Source organism: Rhyacophila brunnea, unplaced genomic scaffold (assembly GCF_057557595.1).
Source record: "Rhyacophila brunnea isolate RB1 unplaced genomic scaffold, BYU_Rbru_1.0 scaffold_11, whole genome shotgun sequence".
NCBI lineage: Eukaryota > Metazoa > Arthropoda > Insecta > Trichoptera > Rhyacophilidae > Rhyacophila > Rhyacophila brunnea.
This window is the reverse complement of record NW_028232763.1, coordinates 9,789,717-9,804,820: the sequence shown is the minus strand read 5'-3', so window position 1 is coordinate 9,804,820 and position 15,104 is coordinate 9,789,717. Positions and strand designations below refer to the sequence as shown.

General features: G+C 32.4%; 1 protein-coding gene across 1 annotated transcript in view; it reads right to left on the bottom strand.

The window, feature by feature from the left end:
• The window catches only part of heca (hdc homolog, cell cycle regulator), a 306,171-nt gene that overhangs the window by 165,876 nt on the left and 125,191 nt on the right, over window positions 1-15,104 (bottom strand). The gene's annotated exons all lie outside the window — the stretch shown is intronic.

The following is a 15,104-nucleotide window of genomic DNA, read 5'->3' as shown; positions in this document are numbered from 1 at the left end:
AAGGACGTCCCCCCCACGCCAGGAGATCGGAGGAACTCCACGGTCCCCACACGTTCGAAGACGCACTCCTCGATTCCGTCCTGGAAGGAATCGAGGGCAGCGAAAAGGCTGAGGAGCCCTTTGTGTAATCGGTATTTATTGTCATTTTATGTTACGGTCCACCGACCGAATTAGCTTTTGGGTTTTTGTTCTAATTTATCTAAATATTGTATCGCTTTAGGTGCTCGTGATTCACTTAAGTAATTATACATTTTTATACACTGTAGCCCGCAAGTTATCTTATTTATTAATATACAATTGTTGCAATTTCTCTACTTGCTTTTCATTTAATTATCCTTCACTATTGTCTCTATGCATCATCATAGAGTGGCGCTCAAACCGAGATACTTATATTTATTCCATATTCATTATGCCTTTTATTAATCTAGGAACCTACACGAATGAGTATAGTAACCGGACAGGTAACTGAGGTCTTAGAGGTAATAAGTCAAACCATCCACGACCCTGCATCCCATTTCCCCGAGTCTCATGCTTATTCCTATATCCCCAAACCTATCCCTATCCTATATCCCCATCCCATACCTATTCCTTATCCCCCATTAAATCCTTTTCCATGACACGTTATAATTGAGATTTTTTTGTTAATTGCATCGGTCTCGGTCGACTATTATGTTAAGTTTTGTCATTGTTATTTAATTTCTGAATTTGCAAAAAAATATTTCTTTAAAAGAGTGTTCTTTGGTGCACTGGATCGTCCTCAAATTTTAAATAAATAATAATATAATAAATATAATATATAATATAATAAATCAAATACCGATATAATAACTATATTATATAGCCATCAACAAACTGATCCAATCCACCGCTGGATGGAAGGCCTCGCCGCGATACAGCGCATGTGCATGTGGACTACTCAATGAAGTCACCTGTATCTCGACCGCGCGCGAGAGGTGACATGCGGCGATTATATGTGGACGGCTCAATGAGGTCACATCTACCTGGAATGCGCGCGACTCAAATCGCGCCATCTGGACATGGCCATAAAGCACAAAGCAAAGTACAGTTACGATAAAAGTTAAGTTAAGGCATTGGATTAAGACATTGGCTGTGTAATTTTAGTCTTCCGAGAGAGCTTGAAAAATACAAATAAATTTGATAGTATTAGGTTTTTTTTACATCACACACGTGATCACCCAAGTCTGATATGACATTATGTATCGCGAAAAATTATTCATTCGGTTTGTAAGCAAATATAAAAATAATAATTATCGTAATTTTATTCTGACTGAAGTATCTTCTTAACAAAAAGAATTTCTATCTACATTTCGCGTTTACAAACCAATACCAATGCTTTACTGAGTAATTACGAGTAAAGTATATGAGAAATGGAAACTATAAATAATAGCACGTGTCAACAGTCAACTACTATATATATAACATTGAATTTCACTGAGGATATTATTCCATGTTAACCGTTTAATAGAATCATTCAAGAGTAGAATAAGCAATGAACTGGTTTAACCTTTAGTACCTGAATCGGATATTATTGAATGATGAAAGTTTCCCAGTAAAGAAATCTATCATTTTGATAAATCGCATTTCTCATATTGAGAGCAGGCAGCCCGCTTCGAGAACGGATAAATCTCGTGATATATTATTTGTACACGATTATTTATCTGACAGTGCTTATAGTTTTAGATTAAGTTTTAAATTAGCTTGTAAATACTTCTGTATGTATCGTTTGTTTAGCAATAAATTACTTTAATAGCAACTGTCATTGTTTAAAACGAATTGCTTATTTCTAGATTAAGTCCTCAGAATAAATCTTCTTGCGTTTGTTGCAAATTTATTAGAACTATTGTGTCGTATTTACAAACAAGTGAATTAATCTTAATACATAGATAGATACCTAGCTAAAATAATATATTACACATTAATTACATAGTTATTAGCATTAAATATTTAGGTTAATTACCAATAATCAACTACGCAGGTTTATTGTTAAACATCAGATAAATCTATTTAATTTACAATCTGGATATTTATAAATTGAAAAAAAAACAATAGGATGTGAATTTCATCAATCTATGGAATTTGCAATTATAGTAATTAAAGGAAGCAAGCTTAACATCTCTAGTCTACCCACCACCCACCGTGTACATTATATTATAAGTACCTACCTACATATAATTATTATTAATTGTATATATTATTATGTTAAAGCATTAATATAATGTTATGTTATAGTTGAACGATAAAATCGTCCACAAAACCAAAAAATCACATAAAAAATTATTTGTATTACTGCATTTGGAAACTACCGATATATTTACAAGATTGATTGATAGACGCGCATGGATGTTATATTGGGGTCTAGGACGATTTGGCACCGGACAACTGGACGCCACGGAACTCGAAAATAAATGGACGTTAGGTAATTATAGATACTTTAAAAACTTATGTAATATTATTATTTATATTTAAATGATTATATTATGATTTAATAGTTGGTGAGAATGTAAATATGCAGACGGAAATAATGATTTAATCGTGCATATGTTTAATTTCCAACGAAAAGAGTTTTTTATTTTATGTGATTCTCAATCCACAATAAAGAATACATTATGTTAAGAGTAAAATGAATTAAAACTACTAAGTAGTAGATAGAAACTGAACTTAAAATACCTCGTCTACGTTCTGTATACGTGTCTACGACAGTGCGGCGTCCAATTGTCCGGAGTCCAGTCATCCCATTCCCGTATATTGAGGTTTGAAAACGCATGCTTGCGTGGATACTGGGTGTGCGGTGGTGTAGATGTGACTTTATCAAATACAAGGAAATAGGAGAGTGAACCATGTAATCTTGTCAAACTCAACGTAAAGATTCGATATCAAACCTTCGACTATCAACGTATCAGCATACTCCATGCCAACCGAATTCTTGCACAATGGAATACAGCTAAATATTGTTCAGATTCCACAGTGCGTAAACGGCAGAGATACGATGCGTTGATGTGAACAAACGTTAAAATAATGACAAGCGATAGTGGTATCTTGGAGGCACCGTAAGTCCATGTACTCCACTCAAAGACTGGACATGAAAAAGAAGATATACCAACCTAATTCAAACAATGTTAGACGATCGTAAGAATAAATAGTAATAATTTGCAGTCACCGTCGTAGGCGCCAATCAAAGTCCTTGAAACCATCAATTACCATTCCAAGAAAACAGTTTATAATAAAACTATGTACTTTGCATTCATAATGTTCAAAGACATAAATCATGAAAAAGTAATGATAATAAATGTACTAGAGTGTTTTCAATACTAATTAAGATACCGTTATTCTATTGAAATCTAAGCTGCATTTCTGTGGCTGCAACAGAAAATACAATTGAATTACTATTGGGAATCAAATTTATTGTTAATAATATAATGCATTTAATAACGTGCGTAACACTTCGTTGATTTTGTATCAATGTATTCAAAGATATCGCTTTATGGAAGTACAATGTACAACATTGTATATCCAGTGCGCTAAATCTGTCACTCATGTTAATATTATTTATAATACGGATCTATAGAATGATATGACACATTGAATAAATGCCCCTTTGACCTTACTGTAAGGCTCACTACTCACTAGGCGTGTTATTATATTTTATATCAATACGCAATTTATTCAGTCCAATATAATTATTATTTTAATTTAAACTATTAAACTGTTTGATCGTAATGCATACAGAATCGGATATAAAATTAATTGTGCCTATTATAGACATCTCTAAATAAGGTTAAATGCATAGTGAACAATTAATTATTCGTAAATAATTAGAAAACACCTCAGATACCTACCAATGTACCTAGATACTAGAAAAGATTGGACCTATAACCACTGGTTCGCACCAACGTGCTTTACAAATTAAGCTGCCATCGTATCTAATTCCGACGAAATTCCCATCGACTCACGTGTTTTAAATCAATATATTAATTAAGTACCATAATTACTAACCGACGCCCAGTTGATTAATTGGTAAAGCAGATCATAAGCACAACAAAAAATCACGATAAATAGCAAATAACGGTACCTATTTAAATAAGTAAAAGAATGATATCGGGGACTCATTTGCTATCCATTAATTCTATTTTCAAAAAGGTATCATTTTAGTTAAGTTAATACATTATGTATAGGAACATTATGTAATTATATGTTCAATAAGTTGACATTTACAGAGTATAATTTACTAAGGATGTGTCAAAAATGTGTGTTTGTCGGTTACGACCTTCTAATAAGTATGTACTATATAATATCCAAAGAATTCTATAAAGTGGTTTTTTGCCGTAGGAAAAACACGAATATGAAAGTACAATAAAATTATTCAATATGATAAAACCGCCGGATAAAATAATAATATATAATCTACAACCCTAGATTGCACCACCAATTTACATAGTAATGGTCCTTGATACAAATGTATTTATATATAAATAACTTTACAATATTTTAATGCCATTTAACGACTGGTGATATAATATACTTACCTATTTATATCAGTATGTATCAATCCACTACTGGATGAAAGCGTCTACAAGCTGATTATACTCCTCTGGTCCTATAAGTTTAACCTCCTTGGATTGTATTTCTTTAGAGTTAAAGCTATGTCAATTAATAAAATACGTCTATACATGGGTAAAGTGCCAAATCGGTCGGAGACCAATTAATTATTAATACAACTGAGCAAGCTTTTAAACGACACCGTTTCAAATAAAAATAATTAAAACAGGCCAAGGCACACATTTAAAAAATTGTTGCTTTCGGTGCGTCAGGGGGGTCCTCCGGGGAGTCGCAAGCGATGACCGAAGTTGTCGAAACCGGAAAGACTGGTCCAGTGAGGAGTGCGCCATGCTAAGGTGCCGGTTCTGGAGTAGCCTGTTCGAAGCTTGGCAGTTCCCTGATAAGACATGCCACCAGTATGAAAGCACAACCAATAATATATTAATATAAGATGTAATTACATAGGTACTCGATACTTATTATAATAGTAGATAGGTACACTGTATGTACAGGGTAGTGCGAAGCATGGTGGTTAATTAATTACATATGATAAAACATATAACACATAATAATACCGAAGCATTACATATTTACATACCTACATTATGTTTTTACTGAGGAAGACTAAAATATGTACATACACATTGCAGTTCGAGAAATTTTATGTGCTTTATTCCGTACAAAATGCAATTTTGATATTATATTTAAGTCCGTTAATATGTGCCGTTGATAAAAATAATTAAAATAAACATAATATCCGACAGATACTTATCCTACATAATTTGACCGACTGCATCCACTGCAATGAGACATTTTCAATACCTACCTACAACGATTTTTAAAGATAAATGTACTTAATGTCAATAAATGTTATGTAAATGTCATAACTTTGTTTTTTGGCAGTATACCTACTATAAGTAGCTGTAAGGCTGCAGACTGAGAGTATTGCAGTTGACGTGCGTCGACGCAGGTCTTATTTGATTCCAATTACATCCAATTAGAATCACCAATTAGATAAAACAAATCTAACTGGTGATTCTAATCGAATGCAATTGAAATCAAATAAAACCCTGCCGACACGCACATCTACTGCAATGCCGTGTTTGTAGCCTAAAATTGTATATTATTTTGTATCAATTGTCAATTTCCTAGAGGCCGACGAAACCGGTGCTAATGATTGTGAAAGTATGTGGAATAAATACGTACCTTCTTACTAAATATTGTGTTTTATTAAGTATAATTGATAGTGTCTTTCCACTGAGAATAGTGAGAATTGACATTTCGTTGCTATAGATTGGTTTCCCGAATATCCGTTTTTGTCGAAATCGACCTTTTAATGCAGAATATTTTTTTTATCTAATTGGACTAGAACCATCCCTTTCTTTAAATTACTTTGTAATGGTAATGAATACATCATACATATGATGTAAAAATAACAATTTAAATATCTCCATGTATTTAAATATAGGATTATGAAATTTGTTTTTCGTCTCCTGAACATTTGGTCTATTCGGGAAACCAATCAATCCTACAGCGACGATTTAACATCATTAAGAAAATTGACTACCTACCGTCTTTTATAATTTTTCATCAAGGTGCCTATTCACGATAGGTATTTAGAGAGACACTGACGTCGCGCCATCTTGGAATCAAAGTTATGTTGAGTACTTATACCAGTTTGAGTGAATGGCTAACAGAAAACAATTCACTTAGTTTTAAAAATATAACCGTCAATCCTTGGAGATTGATCTACATCTACATCTACGTGCTCCACTTCGGGCGAAAGTGGCAGAGGTGGATAAATACTAATTAGTTAATATAGCCGTTTTTACAGAATTCATAGTTTGACTGATTGAAAAGGTGAATGACCTGTTCAACTAACAAATATTGTATTTTATAAATACCTTCTTGGGTATAAATCAATACTAATTTTAACAAGAAATATATCATTGTACATAAATCACTCATTTCCACTCCAAGTTGAATGCATTGTAGACTTATTTTTTTTCCGAAAAATAGTTGTTGGCTTCCATTCCATGGATTTGTATTAAAAATTTAAATAAAAAAACTCTGGAAATTCAATATGCAAATTTGACGGATTCGTATGCGAAAATGTTATGTGATTTATTTTTAAACAGGCCTCGAACACCTTCGTCAAACATAATATGTGTCGACGGTGACAAGTGAATGGGAAAAAAATAACTCGTATTTAATTAAAAGATTATGTTTATATTATGAATCGAAGTAATAAATAAATAAACTGATAAAAGCAGCTATAGAAATCTAGTTTGCGGAATTGGTTACGCTGATATAAGGGAAGAAGACGTCGAATCAGATAAGCTTTGTGACATTACATTCGACGAAGAAATCTTATACCTATTGAAAAGTTGAAGTTGTCTTGATAAGATTATACTTCGGTATAAGTTAAAAGTCACTATCCTCCTTTTTATGCTTGTTTCTAATCTTGATAAAATCGATATTATTAAATGTACTATGATATAATTAGAGAATAAGACGTATATAAATGATAGTGAATATTTATTATACAGATAATTTGCAACTCGTTAGTTTTCTCCAAACTGTCACTAAGCGAGTTTTGCACATGATTAATAAATTTGAAGCTTTCAGATTTTCCACATTATCATCACATAGCGAGTTTAATCTTTAAATGTCGATACTATAAATATGTATTATTATAGTTTTGCATTATTATGCAAGAATAAATAATGTGATGTTCCTTCTTTCGAAATTCGGAAAATTAGATTTTCTTTTCGTTTAAATATAAATCAGGACAGAGCACTTTATTCAAAATTCTCCTAAATTACGTCAATCATTTTCTTTTGGTAGTTATCGGAATTCTTATAATTCAAATTGTCTAAAGTTTTTCCTAGAAGATTTATAACTCAATTTTGAAATGTCGTTTGATCGATTTAATTAGAAATGTAATCTAATTTAAAACTAAAGATTTATTTATTTCGAAGATAAATCTGTCACATAAAGCCATATAAATTAATGAGCTTTTCAATGTTCCAGAAATGAGCAAGTAGCTTTTAGTTTGGTTTCATTAGGTACATATCAATGTTATTAAATATTTTGAGTGAGTGGAACATTCAACCGTACCTACGTATATAAAATACATATGGAAGTTGTATGTATTTGGAGAAATGAATCTTTAAGCAGGATTAGTAGGTATTTTATAATGTTCGGGGGGCACATACAAAGATGTTGACGTTATGTAAACTAATTATGAACAACATCAAACATCAATAATTGATAGTCTAGCAAAACAATAAATAACAAAACAAAGTACTGCTATTGTTATAATTATTGCGATCTTCTGCAGATTTAAAGAATATATCTTCAAATTGTCATAGAAAAAATATAAAATCTGTGCAATATAAAATAAATGATTTAAAAATAGTTAAGTAATATATTTTTTTTAAAGAATTTAGTGGTTGCTTAATCAGTGATTTATTTGAATAAATGCACTGACAAATTATAATCCATCCATTGCATTAATTGGACAATACTAAATGAAATGCAAGTATAGCAACACTACGTCAGTATCAAAATGGCGAAACTGGTTTTAATATTTAGTTTAAATCATATTATAATACATTTTTAATTCTTAGGTACTGGCTAGTAGGTATATCGTGTACATATACGTAGATAATTGGTACTCTATACAATTTTCTTTTGGCAGAAACAAGTACCTAAATGTAGTTAAATGCAAAGTAGGTATATTAAATTTACTTGATTTACGTTTACAATATATATGTATGAATTTGACACTAATCACTAGTTACTCATTATGCGCTCTAAAATCATAATAATGCATAAGCCCACTTATTTCCTTACGTATGTCTATACATAGGGGTACTGTATTATTGGATATGTGGCCATGACATGATTACAATAGATATAAAATCACCCAATCTTATGTTCAGAAATTTACTTCCTGCAAATAGTAGTGTAAGTGAATTATATAAGATTGGATTTGACCCATGAAACCTGCCGCTGTCACTTTTATCGATAAGGATTCACATTTACCCTTATATGTCGAAAAAAATCTCTAGTGAGAGAAAGCCAACCATCTCTAGAACACAGCGTTACATCCATAGACTATAGATACATCTAGACGCCACCCGTTGCATTGCTAAATGAAGCTGCGTGCCTGCGTTTGGTTTGTGAGCGAGCGAACGCATTCGTCTACAAATGTTCGAGACCATAGATCATTTCGGTAGTGCTCGCCCAAAGTGCTCGCAGTAGACGCTCAGAATTAAAATCTAATTTTCTATTTTTGTACGTTATATAGTATTTTTAAGCGGTCAAAATGCAACCATTAGGTAAAGATATCCATAATTTAAGTTATTTTAAAGAAACACTAGGTCACTGATATTAAAATATATAATAATATACAAATAAATTATCACGAACATGTATCAACTTACCTATGAAACGTAATACCATCTTCTTGCTTATCAGTACGGCTACCATATTTTAATACAACACACAGAACCATCTTTCCTACTTAATTAACTAAAAATATTTACCACTGACTTTATGTTTAACACAAAAAATAGCAATTTAGCAACACGAGCCACGACGCTACGTGAAGCGATTCACCGCGATTTGTCAGCGATACTTTTGGAAACTAACTAAAACATATGTAGACCTTTTATCTTACTCTAGCGCGTGTCGCAGAGATTATAAGGGTGCCGAATACTTTCTCACTCGCACTCATGCATCGTTTTTGTTCAGGCCTTGGTTACATCCGTTTTTAGATAGATTTATTTTCACAGACTATTCGAACAATAACAGGTGTTCAGGGTAAATAATATAATTTTGGTACAACATAATTTAAATTTTACTTGGATAATAATCATCAATAAATTCACTCAATAACTTGAAAGAGTATTTCTGCCAAGACACACGACAACGCATACGCCAAATGAGGTCATAATTTGATTCCAATAGTATCGAATTTGAATCAATAGGTATATTGTTATTTTTTATGTTTTGGGTTATTCACTTTAGAACGATTCACGGTGTGAAATGCAGTGTGAAAAATAAAATAAAACGTTAAAAAAATACGACGTTGTCTATCTATATTCTATGGAAACCTGGATCTGTCAGAGTGAATTTATTTTGTAAACATATACCTAAATAGTAAATATAGATGGATGTGGTTCAAAAATTAACTTTTACCTATATTGGAGTCATTGTTGAAAATCCGCGTTCGTATCGCAACACCTTTTTCGGCTTATTCTGCAAACGCATCTATATCTGCCATAGTCCAATCCATAAGATACTGGCTTATCATAGGGGTTCGATTCGCGTTAAGGTCACAATACATTAAGGCCATGCATTAGTTGAGGCACGGTCTAAAAAGATCGTTGCTAGGCGATGTGCGGATTGCGGGTCGCGGGTGAAAATGACGCCTGTCAAACGAAATATTATTTCTCATATAAATCCAACATACGTCCATTTTATGTTCTGTTTATTATTCTATTAGTATCAATAATAATAATATATTCATTGACATGTTTGCTTTTTAAAGTAAATGGGTAAAGTTTTTAGTCATCTTTACACGATTTTAGAATTAATTGGCCCGTCGCCATCACGCAGCAAAGTGACGTGCGTCCGACTCCACGTTCTCTCAATGAATGCGAAGCAAGTACAAATTTTCGTCGCGCGTACAGTTGAACATTATTTGGCGTTTCACTGATGCGTCACCTTAATAATTACGTGATTTACTCGATGCCTGGGTGTTTCACTTTTACCACTTTAATCGGGTTATTCGGACTCTTATAACGTGGCCTATTATATTATTAAATAGTTATATGCATATACTGTTACCGCCTTGAACACAACACACGTCGTCTTGTGAGAGGATAATAATATGCTCAGAACAGAATGTTAGACATCGACGAGACTAAAATGTAGGTAAAAATATGGGATAGATTTTATGGGAAACGTATTTCTGTCTTTCGTGCAAATTTTCGAATTTTATCCACGTATTTGATTACTAAATTACTTAAGAATATGACATTTCGCTGTCTGGTAACACAACGCATAGACTGAATTTCTGTAAATTGTCCACTTTAATATTATGATTTTAATTACCTACCGATGTCAATCTTTATAAGCAAGACTATATTCACATAACATGTATTAGGAAGTAGTGGTTAAATTAGTGCGTGATATAGAGAGACTTAAAGGTTAACTAAAGCGGTCCTATAACTTGGCTACTGACAGTCGTAAACCTCCTTTCATTAATCGAGATAATGCAGACTACTGGCGAAGCTAATGTGGTTAGATACTGCAGTAGCTACAGTATACAGTCATGCAATAAATGAATTTAATAAATACTATTTGCTTGAGCAGCTACTTAATTTACGACGCAAATTGTTATAATTGATTCAGCATGTTTTAATTGTGAAAAACTGACGTGATTAACACGGAATATAATCAATTATAAATTAATTAAACAGTAAAATGCTTTCAATCAACCAATGTTTGACGAATTTTTAATAATCAATACTTCGAAAAACGTCTTTTAAAATATCGCTATAGTACAGGGAGTCCAGAAAATCAAAGAACATGCTTGAACATTACACATTTGAGATTATAAAATCATAGTCAATTTTAAAATAATCAAAAAATTACATAAACTACGCAATTCTAGACGAAAGCTTTATGAAACAAATTGTATGGCAGTATTAATATCAGAATAAAATATTTAAAAACTTGGAAGAAATACAGATAAATGTGTACAATTTTATTTAGTTTATATTAATTTAATACCGAATGGATATATTTTCTATTTTTTTTATCCAATTGAAGATTTTAACCGGATACATTTAGAATCAAATCTGCGTCGACGGACGGAAACTGCAGTGTCGTGCGTCTGATACGTCGCGGGTGCATGTGGACGGCTCAATGAGGTCACATGTACCTGGAATGCGCGCGAATCAAATCGCGCCATCTGGACTAAACTTAAAACGAACCACTTGCGTTTGAAACACAAACACGTCGTTAATCACAAATATTAAAATGTCGGTATTTGAAAATACACAAGCCTCACTTACATTATTAGGTATTATTATATAAATGAGAAAGAGATCTTATACAATTAAGATAGGTGTACAAATAAAATAGTGCAGATTGCCTGGGCATATCCCATAGATTGTTATAGGTATAAGGAATCGATATCGATTATATGTAATTGTATACCATCTTCCATAAACATACTAGGGGCGTATTGTTTGGTGGTATCGATTTTATAATAATTGCATTATTGTATTAGAAGATAATTGCATAGTTTGCCGACTAGTTTTCAATCTCGAAGAGGTATTTATAATAGCACGAGTGGCTTCTGCTTTTTGTTTCAATAACGTCTTGACGTTTTAAAGGTCAACCCCATTAACTTCGAGCTTTATATAGATTAGTTACGTTTGCATAGATTCATTATGATTAAACCACAGAATACTATTAGCTTTCTTACGACTAAGTTACTCAATAATAATTAATACTGATATATTATCACACACATAATCAGTTTTGCAAAACGTTAATCTGTCATACATAATTTGAAAACATCTCATGCATAAGTATAACCCTAGAAAAAAATCTATTTTAGAAAAAAATACGACACCTGACGGGACTGAACCTGTAACCGCTGGATACGCGCCGGTAAGCTTTTTCCAGCGGCGATTTTAACTAGTAGTTCTTACATGAAATGCTTTATCTTTATCAAATTGCATTAAGGCTATACCTCAGTTGAGGCATGGACTAAAAAGATCGTGGCTAGGCGATGCGCGGATTGCGGGTCGCGGGTGCAAATGACACATGCCGACCGAAGTATAATTTGTCATATAAATTCAATATGCGTCCATTTAATGTTCTGTTTATGCATATATGACGGGTGGTGGTGGGCACTTTAACGTATGTTCTATTAGTAACAATAATAATATATTCATTGACATGTTTTCTTTTTAAAGTAAATGGGTAACTTTTTTAGTAATCTTTACACGATTTAAGAATTAATACCCCCGTCCCCATCACGAAACAAATTGACGTATTTACACCTCGACGTTCGCTCTCAGACTGCCAGCGAGTCCAAAATTTCGTCGCGCCTATAGTTGAAAATTATTTGCCGTTTCACTGAAGTATCGCCTTAATAATGTTGGCTATCGGTTTCTGTATATTAAATGAAGGTTAGCTAAAATCTTAAAATGACATAAATTTAAACGCAATTTGATAATAAAACACTTTAGTTACATGGTATTGTATTGGTTAACTTCGTTGTAATTATGTATGGTACTGGTATTTAAATTGGTAAAGCAGATAGGCCGGCGTACGATTGATGCGAGTTCGAGTCCCGCCCGGCACGTAGGTACCTATATATTTTCAAAGATTTTTTCTAATGGGTGGTTTTTTGAGGAATTTTCTAATTTATTAAAAAAATACAACTTTCTTTAAGTTTATTGTATGAAAGCTTATTTTTAAGATCACATATTCAGGTTTAGCAACATTTATAGTCCTTTTATATATCATTGTGGAAAGATAGTTATCGCCACATGTACCTACTGTAAAATATTGTAAATCTTAAAAAACAATGTTTTTCACTAGAATATTTTTATTCAGATGTCCAGAATTATAATATTTGAATGTCTTCCAACTCAAAAAAGAATGTGCCATGTGAAAAACTTTCTTTTATAAAAAAGACCAAGCTTAATAATAATGCTTTTACTGAATGAAATAACGAAAAAACTTTGAAGATGATATTATTATTGTCGATGAGATTTTTTTCCCAAAAAGCTCTTTTTTGTCTACTAGAGTTGAAGGATCGCGTGTCAAAAGAGGACGGACGTTTACAGATCGGACCAAAGCAGGAGATACAGCTTCTATTGAAAAGCTTCAGACGGGGGATGGGTCAAGTTAGGGTTGCTGTGTTCCAATTGAATAAGAAATCGGAAAATTTTCATCGGTCAAAGGGAAAATTGCCATGTCGGTAAAAAGCTAAATAATTATGTTGTAAGTACTCAGAATGTGTGTAATTTCATTAAATAAATGTTTTACTTATTTAATTAAGGCTGATTTAACCAATCGAGTTACAGATATACATTCAATCAGAAATACTAGAGGACCGACAGAAAGTGATACAATATGCTCAATGCTAGTAATTTAAAGAACAACCGTAACAACAATCACATTAGCCCAGCCCATCCCTGCCAAATTTGGTGGGTAATGTGCACAAGAAGAAAACTCTAGTGTGCACATCCTTGGTTAAATGGTACCACTATACACCGTGTATAGTAAATATTATTAAAAATACATTTTTTATAATGAGTGCCATAATAGATAATATCTGAATCTATTTTTGACGAAAATAGAGTACTTACAGATTTTGTACCTAGGTATCTTTCAAAGCAAGTCACATTTTGTGTTTATTCAGAACATTACAGTAACCAATGGGTCTATTCTATACTTATCGACCGCTAAAGTGATAAAGTGATACGTCAAACTTAGGGTATGTTTGTATGATAGTATTTAGCAATTATTGTAAAAATTATAATAAGTTGGTTGTATTGTTGCAATAAGTGCTATATTTTAACAGCACATCTCTTGCTACTGTAAATACAAACCTACCCTTAGTTTGATAATATGTCTTACTTTATCACTTTAGCGTTCGATAAGGATAGAATAGACCCACTGAAATTCTAAAACCATAAAGCCGTAAATCCATTGATGAAAATGTTTTTTTTTTTCACATAGGACAGCACATACCGGTTTTCAGGTACAGATAGATATAGAAAGAGAAAATTGTAAAATATTGCAACTCAGGTTCCGCAAGAGGGTAAATCTTTAAACACCCTAAACGAGATCCATCATTTGAAAGGTCCAGTTTGCATGAGTGCCAATACAGATCATGTTCAAGATAGCCGAAATGGACGTTTCTCTTGTCAGTGTGAAAGGGGAGAAAATACCCTCTAAACTCTTTTATCTGAAAGAGTTATTTTCGCTTAGTGAATAAGGGAAGGAATTTATATTGAAATTTTACAAATAGACGACTTATCATTCACTCATAAAAAAATGAATTTATTACGTAACCACGGCTACAGAATCAAAACCAGCAATTTGTTATAATACATAATATTATATTATTATGACTACTCGTTTTCTTTGTAACTATTCTACCCTCTTAAAATAAATGACGTTCAACGCCATATTATGTGACTAGGAAATAATTAAAATAAAATAAACCATTATACCGTATGTAATTCACATTATGTAATAATGATTAGTACCGGTTTCGCCAGATTAGAGAGACATTACCAATAATATTTATAAAAAAGCTACATAAGTACAAAAAATATGAGAGCTTTTTAGCAGGCCTATATGTTGTAATTTATCAAAAAGTTTTCGGATAAATATATGTTCCGAAGGTTCTATCAACGTAAGCAATCGACATTTCTCAATAATAATGGAGATTCTAAAAAAGTGTGAAAGAATCTTGTGCGTATTGTCGCTGTATTTAAAAC